This window comes from Grammomys surdaster, unplaced genomic scaffold (genome assembly GCF_004785775.1).
Source record: "Grammomys surdaster isolate TR1022 unplaced genomic scaffold, NIH_TR_1.0 64, whole genome shotgun sequence".
NCBI lineage: Eukaryota > Metazoa > Chordata > Mammalia > Rodentia > Muridae > Grammomys > Grammomys surdaster.
In genome coordinates, this window is record NW_021604566.1 from 10836805 (window position 1) to 10845502 (window position 8698).

Consider the following 8698-nt stretch of genomic DNA (forward strand, 5'->3'; position numbering starts at 1 on the left):
CACAGAATCAGACATGTGACAATTTCCACAGAATCAGACATGTGACAATTTCCACAGAATCAGACATGTGACAATTTCCAGGGGCACTTTACGGATCATTACCAGAAGCCAGGTCTTGTTTACCCTCCTCCAGTGCATATAGGCAGAGACTCGGTGGCTATAGGTGAATATGAGGTCACACTCAACTCCACACTCAATTTTCACTTGCTTTTGATAAGGTGGAGGCAAGATGAGTGCAGAAGAACCTTCTACCAAATCAACTATAGAAACACACAGGGCTGGAGTTGTAGCTTATTGGTAGAACACTTGCCCAACATGCACAAAACCCTGGGTTCCATCCCCAGCACAGGCCAAAAAAAAAAAAAAAAAAAAAAGACCAGAAACTACACAAGCACCACATATTCAGCTCCTTTCATGTTGCACTGCAGAGGAGGTGAAGTAATGCAGTCCCAAGCAACACACAGTCCAAGGCCAGGGTGCATAGGGTATTGCTGGAGTCTGTACTTCTTTTAGGTCAGAAAATGCCCTCCTGGGGTAGAATGGGTTGTCTACGCAGCAAGCTGTGAGGTTCAGGTCTCTGTTCCACATGTGTGTTGGATGGAATAGTCTGTGGATGTCTGTTAAATCCACTCGACCTATGGCATGACTTAACTTTGCATTTCTTTGTTGATTTTATTGTGTGGATAATTTATCCACTGATGTAAGTGATATTGAAGTCATCTAATATTACCATATTTGGGCCTTTTGTCCCTTTTTCCCAGTGTTTGTTTTATAAAATAGGGTGCATCAGTGCTTGGTGTACATGTGTTTATAATGATTATGTATTCTTGGTGGTATTCCCCCTTTGTCATTTGGTGACCATTGTGATCTGGTCTGGCTAATTTTGGCTTAAGGTCTATTTTATTAGATAGAAACAGAACCTCTCTTGCATTCTTTGGCTTCCATTTGCATGCTATACTGACTTGCAGCTTTCCATATCCTCTCTCTCTCTCTCTCTCTCTCTCTCTCTCTCTCTCTCTCCCTCTCTGTATCTTTGTAAGGTTTATTTAGACAATAATCCAATCTTGCTTTAAAAATTGTTTATTTTTAAAAATAATTTAATTCATTTAATTTTATTCCTTGACAATTTCATATATATGTATATTTATACATACGTGAACACACATAATGAATCTATCTTTTTTTTTTTTTTTTGATTTTTCGAGACAGGGTTTCTCTGTATAGCCCTGGCTGTCCTGGAACTCACTCTGTAGACCAGGCTGGCCTTGAACTCAGAAATCCGCCTGCCTCTGCCTCCCAAGTGCTGGGATTAAAGGCGTGAGCCACCACCGCCCACCATAATGAATCTATCTTATATCTATTCATAACTCCCCTTCTCTGTCCCATTAGGAATTCCCTCAACATGTCCTCCTCACACATTCTATTCTCATTTTTTATCTGTTCCTTTGTTTGTTTTTCTTCAGTAACCCAGTGCACTGACCACATCATTCATGTGGGGAACTTCTTAGCCGTACTTACCGGCATATTTCTCTGCTTCCCTCTCTATTCCCTCTTTGTGTATTTTAAGTGCTGACAGTTCATCTTCTTAAGCTACCGAATAGTGGTTGGATTATAGTTTGTTTTGTTATTCTTTTATCTTGTTACTTGTCAGTTTGACAAATTTCTGTTCATTTGCTTTTGAACTATGTGTTCTCTCTTTGGTGGTGTCTAGTCTACCAGAGGCTGTAATGGTTTGATACCATAGTTTTCATATGCAGCACTTATTGTTGATTCTTTTATTGTCTTCCCAGGTCTTTGCTTACATTCTGTCTCTGTTCTTTTCTGCTACTTTTTCTTCTGTAGTCATTCACATATTATACTTATTTAAAATTTTCTATCTGATAAGTTATTTCAAAACAGGTGTCATTTCTGACTTTGTTTTTGATGTGTTGTCTTATCAGACTGTATATTTTGACTTTTAGTATTACTTATTGTGTAATTATTACTTTTGAAAGTGTGTGTGTGTAGATGTATTTTATATATATACATATACATATACATATACATATACATATACATATACATATACATATACATATACATATACACATGTGTATGGAAGCTGGAGAACAGACTTGATGGGGTCATCTTCAGAAATGTCTTCCTCCTTAGAGCAGGATCCCTCATAAGCCTAGAGCTCACCAGTTAGCTGGCCAGAGAACCCCAGGGACCCTTTGGTGTCATCTTCCCCAGCCCTGGGATTATAGCCTGTGCCACCAAGTCTAACAGCTTCACATAGGTTCCTTGGATAGAACTCTGGCAAGAATCTCTTGCTTGCAAGGCAGGCCATAGCACATAGCCCTATTGTGATAGATCATAGACATGATGCATAAAATTATAGGAAACAAAGTTTAAAAAGGTCTTAATTGTGAGCATTAATGTTAATCTAGCAAGAAATTACTAAACTAAACTGCCGGGTGGTGATGGCGCACGCCTTTAATCCCAGCACTTGGGAGGCAGAGGCAGGCGGATTTCTGAGTTCGAGGCCAGCCTGGTCTACAGAGGGAGTTCCAGGACATCCAGGGCTACATAGAGAAACCCTGTCTCAAAAAACCAAAAAAAAAAAAAAAAAAACCCAAACAAAAACAAAACAAAACAAAAAACCAAAAAAAAAAACCCCACAAACAAACAAACAAAAAGAAATTGCTAATCTGTATGTACCAGAGCAACAACATATTACTTCACTGCCCTTGATTTTTCTTACCCCTTCTGTTTAAACTTCAAAAATTTTTGGATCTGTAGAACTACCTCCTTCATGTGCTCCAGCAGTTCATTGATGGGATAGATGTTGGGATGGGCCACCTCATAGCCCTGGATCTCCCCTGAGAGGTATCTGAGCTGGTCAGCCCACAGATTCTTCCTCCCATGCTCTTAGGGGCAGCTTACCAGCATCCCCTGTTATCAGGGCAAGCTCTATCCTACTGCCCAGGGAAGTGTAGGGCCCGCTTTCCTGAGTGCTGCAGCAGATGAGGGACAGGGACAGCTCTCCTTCTCTCATGACCCCATGGGCCAACTCTCCCACAAGCTATAGGTATAGAGGGCAAAAAGGAGCAGAGGAGGTCTCTCCCTCAATGATGATACTGCGTAGCAGACAAGCGGTCGGGCTAGTTATCCCACACTCACAACCCTGGGGCCTTACCCACAACCCCTACATTCAGGGTCAGCTCTACAATGCTGCCCAGGTGAGGTGGAGGGCTGCTCTCCTGGGTGATGCAGTAGGTGAGGGACAGGGACAGTTCTCCCACTCTGATGACCTTGGGACCAGTTCTCCAACATGCCATAGGTGGTAAAAGGTGAGGGCGGTCATCTCTCTCTCACCCATGTCACCACATGTAGACAAATGGTAGGACCAGCTCTCCCATATTTGTACCCTGGCATGGGTTGGGGTTGGGGCTTAACCACAAGTCCTGCAATATGCTGCCACTCTCCAGGAGTACCACAGTTGGCTATGAGTGGGGTCACCTCTCATATTCTCATGACCCCAGCGCCAGGCCTCCCAGGATGCTCAGGTGAGGGGCCAGTTCTGCACAGACAGATCTCAGACATCATGTGTCCCTGGATGGCAACCCAGACCACGTAGCCTCTGGTGGCAGCACAGACTGTGACCCCACCGTGGTCCCAGATGGGATCACAGGGTACTCCCATCAGCTGTTCCTCATGATCCTGCTTCTCTTCATTGTGCTCACAGCCTTCCATTTCTTTTTCTCTTCCATTTCTCCACCACTTACTTGCTCCTTAGAGGTGCCTGAGGTCTCTGAGTATCTGAGATTATCTCAGGAGTAGTCTTAGGAGTGCTATGCCTTACTTGTGCAATATATGGTGCCTGGCTGGTGGTTATCTCAGGCTAGCTCCCTGTCCAGGCTCCATGAAGCCAGTCTGGTGGTCATCTTTGGCTCACTTCTTGCCTGGCCCCATGTGAGGGTTCTCTTAGCTCACTTCTACTTGTGGCCCTCAGTTCCAGGTGGGGTTATTCTAGTTTCCAGCTTGCTCCCAGTCCTGGGAACTGGATGACACCAAACTGGTGATCTTTTCAGGCTCTCCTTTTTCAGGAAAAGTTGACCTATGAATATCATAGGTCAGAGCACTGAGTATAGTACCCAGCCCCTCTCCTCTGTGCCACCTAGGAACACACATGTTATACAGCGGTCACGCCTGCAATGTTTCTAGAAGCAAGTATATGAATTAATTTTAAAGAACCTTCTTATCTGACAGCTAGCACAGAATATATTTAAGAATTCATGGGAAACTAAGTTAAATTTTTATTTTTTTTAAAAAAACTAGATATTTGATGATGTTAAAAACTGGTGACTTGTTGATTTTAGTATGTAGTATTTGGAAGATAAATGTTTATAGCCAGAGTTTTGGTGTCTTAAGATACTAAAAAGATTAGATTTGAGAAATTTGATTCTTTTGGTAAACTCTGATACTAAATTATCCTACATTTAGTGCCCAAGTAGTATATGAATGACGTGTTATTACTGCTACCCTAGAGTTAGCTCTAGACAGTCTCAAGTACAGCAATCTTGGTTGCTCAGCAACCAATCAATGGCTTTTTCGTAATGTTTAACTTTTTTTGAAATGTGAGTAGCCCAGGCTATCTGTGACTGTATGGTTATCTTGCCTCAGTCTTCTATGCTCTGGAATTGCACCAGATTCACTTATGTTAGATTTTTTTTTTTTTACATATAAGATCTGCATAATTCTCAAAATTCAAGTTTTTACAGACTATTCTTTTTTTGTATAGTTCTTTGCATATTACTCTACTAGAAATAGCGTCTGTGCTTCATTCACATACTGTTTTTCAGATCCTCGAGAGGCACTTAGGTTTATCATCTACAGGAGATGTGCTTGGCACATGTGTGGCTCTATCGCACCATGCTGTGATGAAGCAGGGTTTCCATTATACAGCTGAACCTGTTTGCTAGTGTCAGAGTCATATAAAGATCACCGACTTGGAGAATTGCCTGATAGGAGCAAGAAGGTTAGATAATTCTTCTTGTTTCTACTTTGATATAATCTTGGTTATAAAGAGACTCAAATTTAAAACTAAAACAAACAAACAAACAAAAATACAGGGTCTCCAATAGCCCAGAGTAGCTTCAAATTCCATATGTAGTTGAGAATTACCTTGAACTCTTAACCTTCCTGTCCTTCCTAACTGAGGGAATACAGGCATGTGATGTGACCCGACACTTGGCTCTATTTCAACTAATTAAACTTTTAAGTATTTACTTGAGAAAATAAAGGAAAGAAAAATAAAACCTTGGTTTTGGAAAGGGTGGAAGCTTTTTGGAGGAGAAGTAATGTTTTATTTGTGTGTGTTGTAAATTCTTATTTATATATGTTTGGGCACACATGTACAAGTATGTACGTTACATGCAGAGCTCTTCCTCTGTTATTATTTTCTACGTTATTTATCCAGGCAAGGGCTTCTGATACTCATCCGTTTATCTGATTCAGCATGCCAGCTTGTTCCTGAAACTCCCCTGCCCCTGATTCCCAACTGCTGGGATCATAGATTTTTTAATTAGACTTTCGAGTACTATAATAAACACCCTGGCCAAAGCCAACGTGAGGAGGACAGGGTCCATCTCATCTTACAGCTCTCTGGTCATGCTTCATCACCAAGAGGCGTGAGGGCAAGATTCTTGAGGCAGGAACTGAAGTAGAAGCATTACTTCCTGGCTGGTTAAGTTTATTTTCTTGTAAGCCTCTGAAACACCTGCCCACAATGGACTGGGCCTTCCCAAATATCCATCAAGAAAAGCCTTACAGGCTTGCCTGCAGGCCAATATTATGACAACATTTTCTCAATTGAGGTTCTTTCAACTGAGATGCCTCTACGGTGAAAGAAGACTAGCCATTACAATGGGCTACCAAGCATGCACATCCAGTTTTTCTGTGGGATTCAGGAGGGCTAGGTGGCTGGTCACACTGTTCCTGAGGTGGGGAAGCAGACAGAAATGAATGTTGGTGCTCTACTCTCTTTGTTGTTTTGCTGGGGAACCAAGTCTATGGAATGGTTGTGACATCCACTTTTGGGTCTTCTCACCTGGGATAACCCATTCTAGAAACTTCCTCAAAGACTTGTTCTAAAGTCTGTCTCCTGAGTGGTCCTAGACTGGTTCTGTCAAGCTGTCAGTTAACATTAATCATCATTTAAGGAAAAGCTCTTGTTTTTACAGATGAGGTAAGCTAATCCCAGAACAAACAGACTCAAAATGGGATAAATTTTCTTTTTGAATATAAATAGCTTCAAAATCTCAGACAAAATGAGTTTAATTTCTCTTAATGGTTTCATTCTTCATGCTTAGACCTGTTAACATTCAAAGGATAAAGGAGAAAATTGGGGCAATCTTTATTTTCACTGGCCATTGAAGAGATGGTTGCCTAAAACTGAAGCTATAACATAAGTGATGAAATCCCTGCTCAGCTTCCACTCTGTGTGCTTTTTGGAATGTCATCTTGTTTTCTTTCAGGGAATTTCTAACTCTTTCACTTTATGCTTGGATGGGAAGATCTCCAAATCTAGTATCCCAATTCTGACCAGTCACAACTAGGTATTTCCTCAAGTAGTGATTGATTTAGGGTTGCGTAAAATACAAAAGCTGATAATCAGTCTGGTAATGTTCAGGAGGTTTCTGAAAATCACCCTGTTGAGAAGAGTCTGCTGGATAATGGAGCCACAATGGAGCATGCAGTGATTTTTAATTTTAAAATTTTTGTACATCATCATCATCATCATCATTACCATCATATATATGGTATATATCTATATATCTAATATCTATCTATCTATCTATATCTATTTCTATATCTCTATCTATCTATCTATCATCTATCTATCTATCTATCTATCTATCTATCTATCTATCTATATGAGATTTATTAGAATGACTTACAAGCTGTGGTCCAGCTAATCAAACAATGGTTGACTAACAGTAGAAAGTCCAAGAATCCAATAGTAAGCTCTAAAGCAAGACAAAAGTAAGCAGGCAAAGATCAAAGGCTTCCTTATTCCACGTCCTTATATAGGCTTCCAGATGAAGGTATGGCCCAGATTAAAGGTATATCTTCCTGCCTCAAGATCCAGAATAAAGGCATGTGTCCTCTTACCTGAAAGGTTTGGATTAGAAATTTGTCTACCAATTTCAAACTAAACAAAAATCTTTCATAGATTTTAGTCAATTGCAGATGTGTCAAGTTGACAACAAAAAATAGACTTCACATGTGTTATCAGGGAACTGTTGCCACACACTTGTAGTGGGAACTAGACTATTGCTGCAAGAGTTCATACATCACAGAACCATGATTCTATGTTGTACTGTGTTGTACTCTTATATTTTGCAAAAAATGGCATCTATTATAACAAGGCCCCCAACTCTGTAGGCTCTCAGACCTTAGCACAACTAACTTCATGGTGGAGGTACTATTCAGGCCATAAAACTCAGCATGTAGAACAGCCCCACCTGCTAAAATAAAAACAAAGATCTAATCCATAAAAGTCTATAGTTCTGGGAAAGTCTCCAAAGGGGTTTTTGGCTTTTGTAGTTTCTGGCTAAATGTGCTTGTTAACTGAAGTATGTCAATCTTCATATTTGTGTGTGTGTGTGTGTGTGTGTGCTTAAAAGCTCACTGTGAAAAAGACTTAGGACTTCACTGGGATCTGGAACCCGCAATATAGTCAGCCTCTGGCTAATAAAGACTTCTGTTGTCTTAAACGCATGTCTAATTAGTTTGCTCTGGTGGGTAGATACTCCACAACAGTATCTTCACTATAAGGCTTTGTATTGCAATTTAGCCAAATTAAGAATTAATTTTTGAAACAGCATTTTCCCTCACAAATTTAAGTCAGCTTTTCCTTTCTTTTCTTTCTGTGTATTTGGGGTGTCTAAACTGTTAATAATACTCTGGATCTAAAATTGCTTGGTGTCTTTAAGATTGTGTCTTAGACTAGACACTTGCCTTCATGTTACAGCATGTACTTAAAATGCAGGAGGAGCTAGGTTCCACCCCAAGTGTGTGAATATAAAAACACACACACATATGCATACAACAAACATACACACACAAACACATACACATGCATGTGTACACACACACACACACACACACACACACACACACACACTGAAAGGCAATTCAGATAGTTTCTCATAGGTGAAAGAATTGTCCCACCATTGACAGGGCCCTTATTTTCTGATTAGGTTCTTCACTCTTGAATGCTAGTATGGTCCTTCTGATGGTGTTCATTTATAAAACAGATCCATTTATGAAGACTCCAAAATGGGATTGTGTGCTCCCAGAGAGGAAATGGCTCTTTGGAGAATAATGCTTGATTACTTGTTCTGTGAGAGCAAAGTTTTTTATTTCCACAAAAAAGAGTTTTTAGGATGTTTGTGGAATTTCTTTCAGAACTTCATTATTTGGGAACTTGGGTAATTTCTAGCAAGTTTAAGAGAAAGTTACAGGTCTGAAAAAAAAAAGTTTACAGCAAGTGGTAGAACCATCTCACTGGACAGTCTCCAGAAAGGAGGAAGCAGCCACTGTGATTAACAGGCTCAGAGTCAGCTACACAGAATTACCTTATCTGGTTCCTCCCCTGTTTCCTTGGGACTTTCTTTAGCCTTGAAACAGAGTGAGTTACAGAATGAGCAGT

The 8698-nt window shown here is 40.4% G+C and overlaps 2 pseudogenes; both read right to left on the reverse strand.

The window, feature by feature from the left end:
* Positions 1 to 3320, reverse strand: part of LOC114622471 — an 11998-nt pseudogene extending 8678 nt beyond the window's left edge.
* Positions 3321 to 4090: 770 nt separating this feature from the next.
* On the reverse strand, positions 4091 to 4213 carry LOC114624006 (annotated as a pseudogene).
* Between the last annotated feature and the right edge of the window lie 4485 nt (positions 4214 to 8698).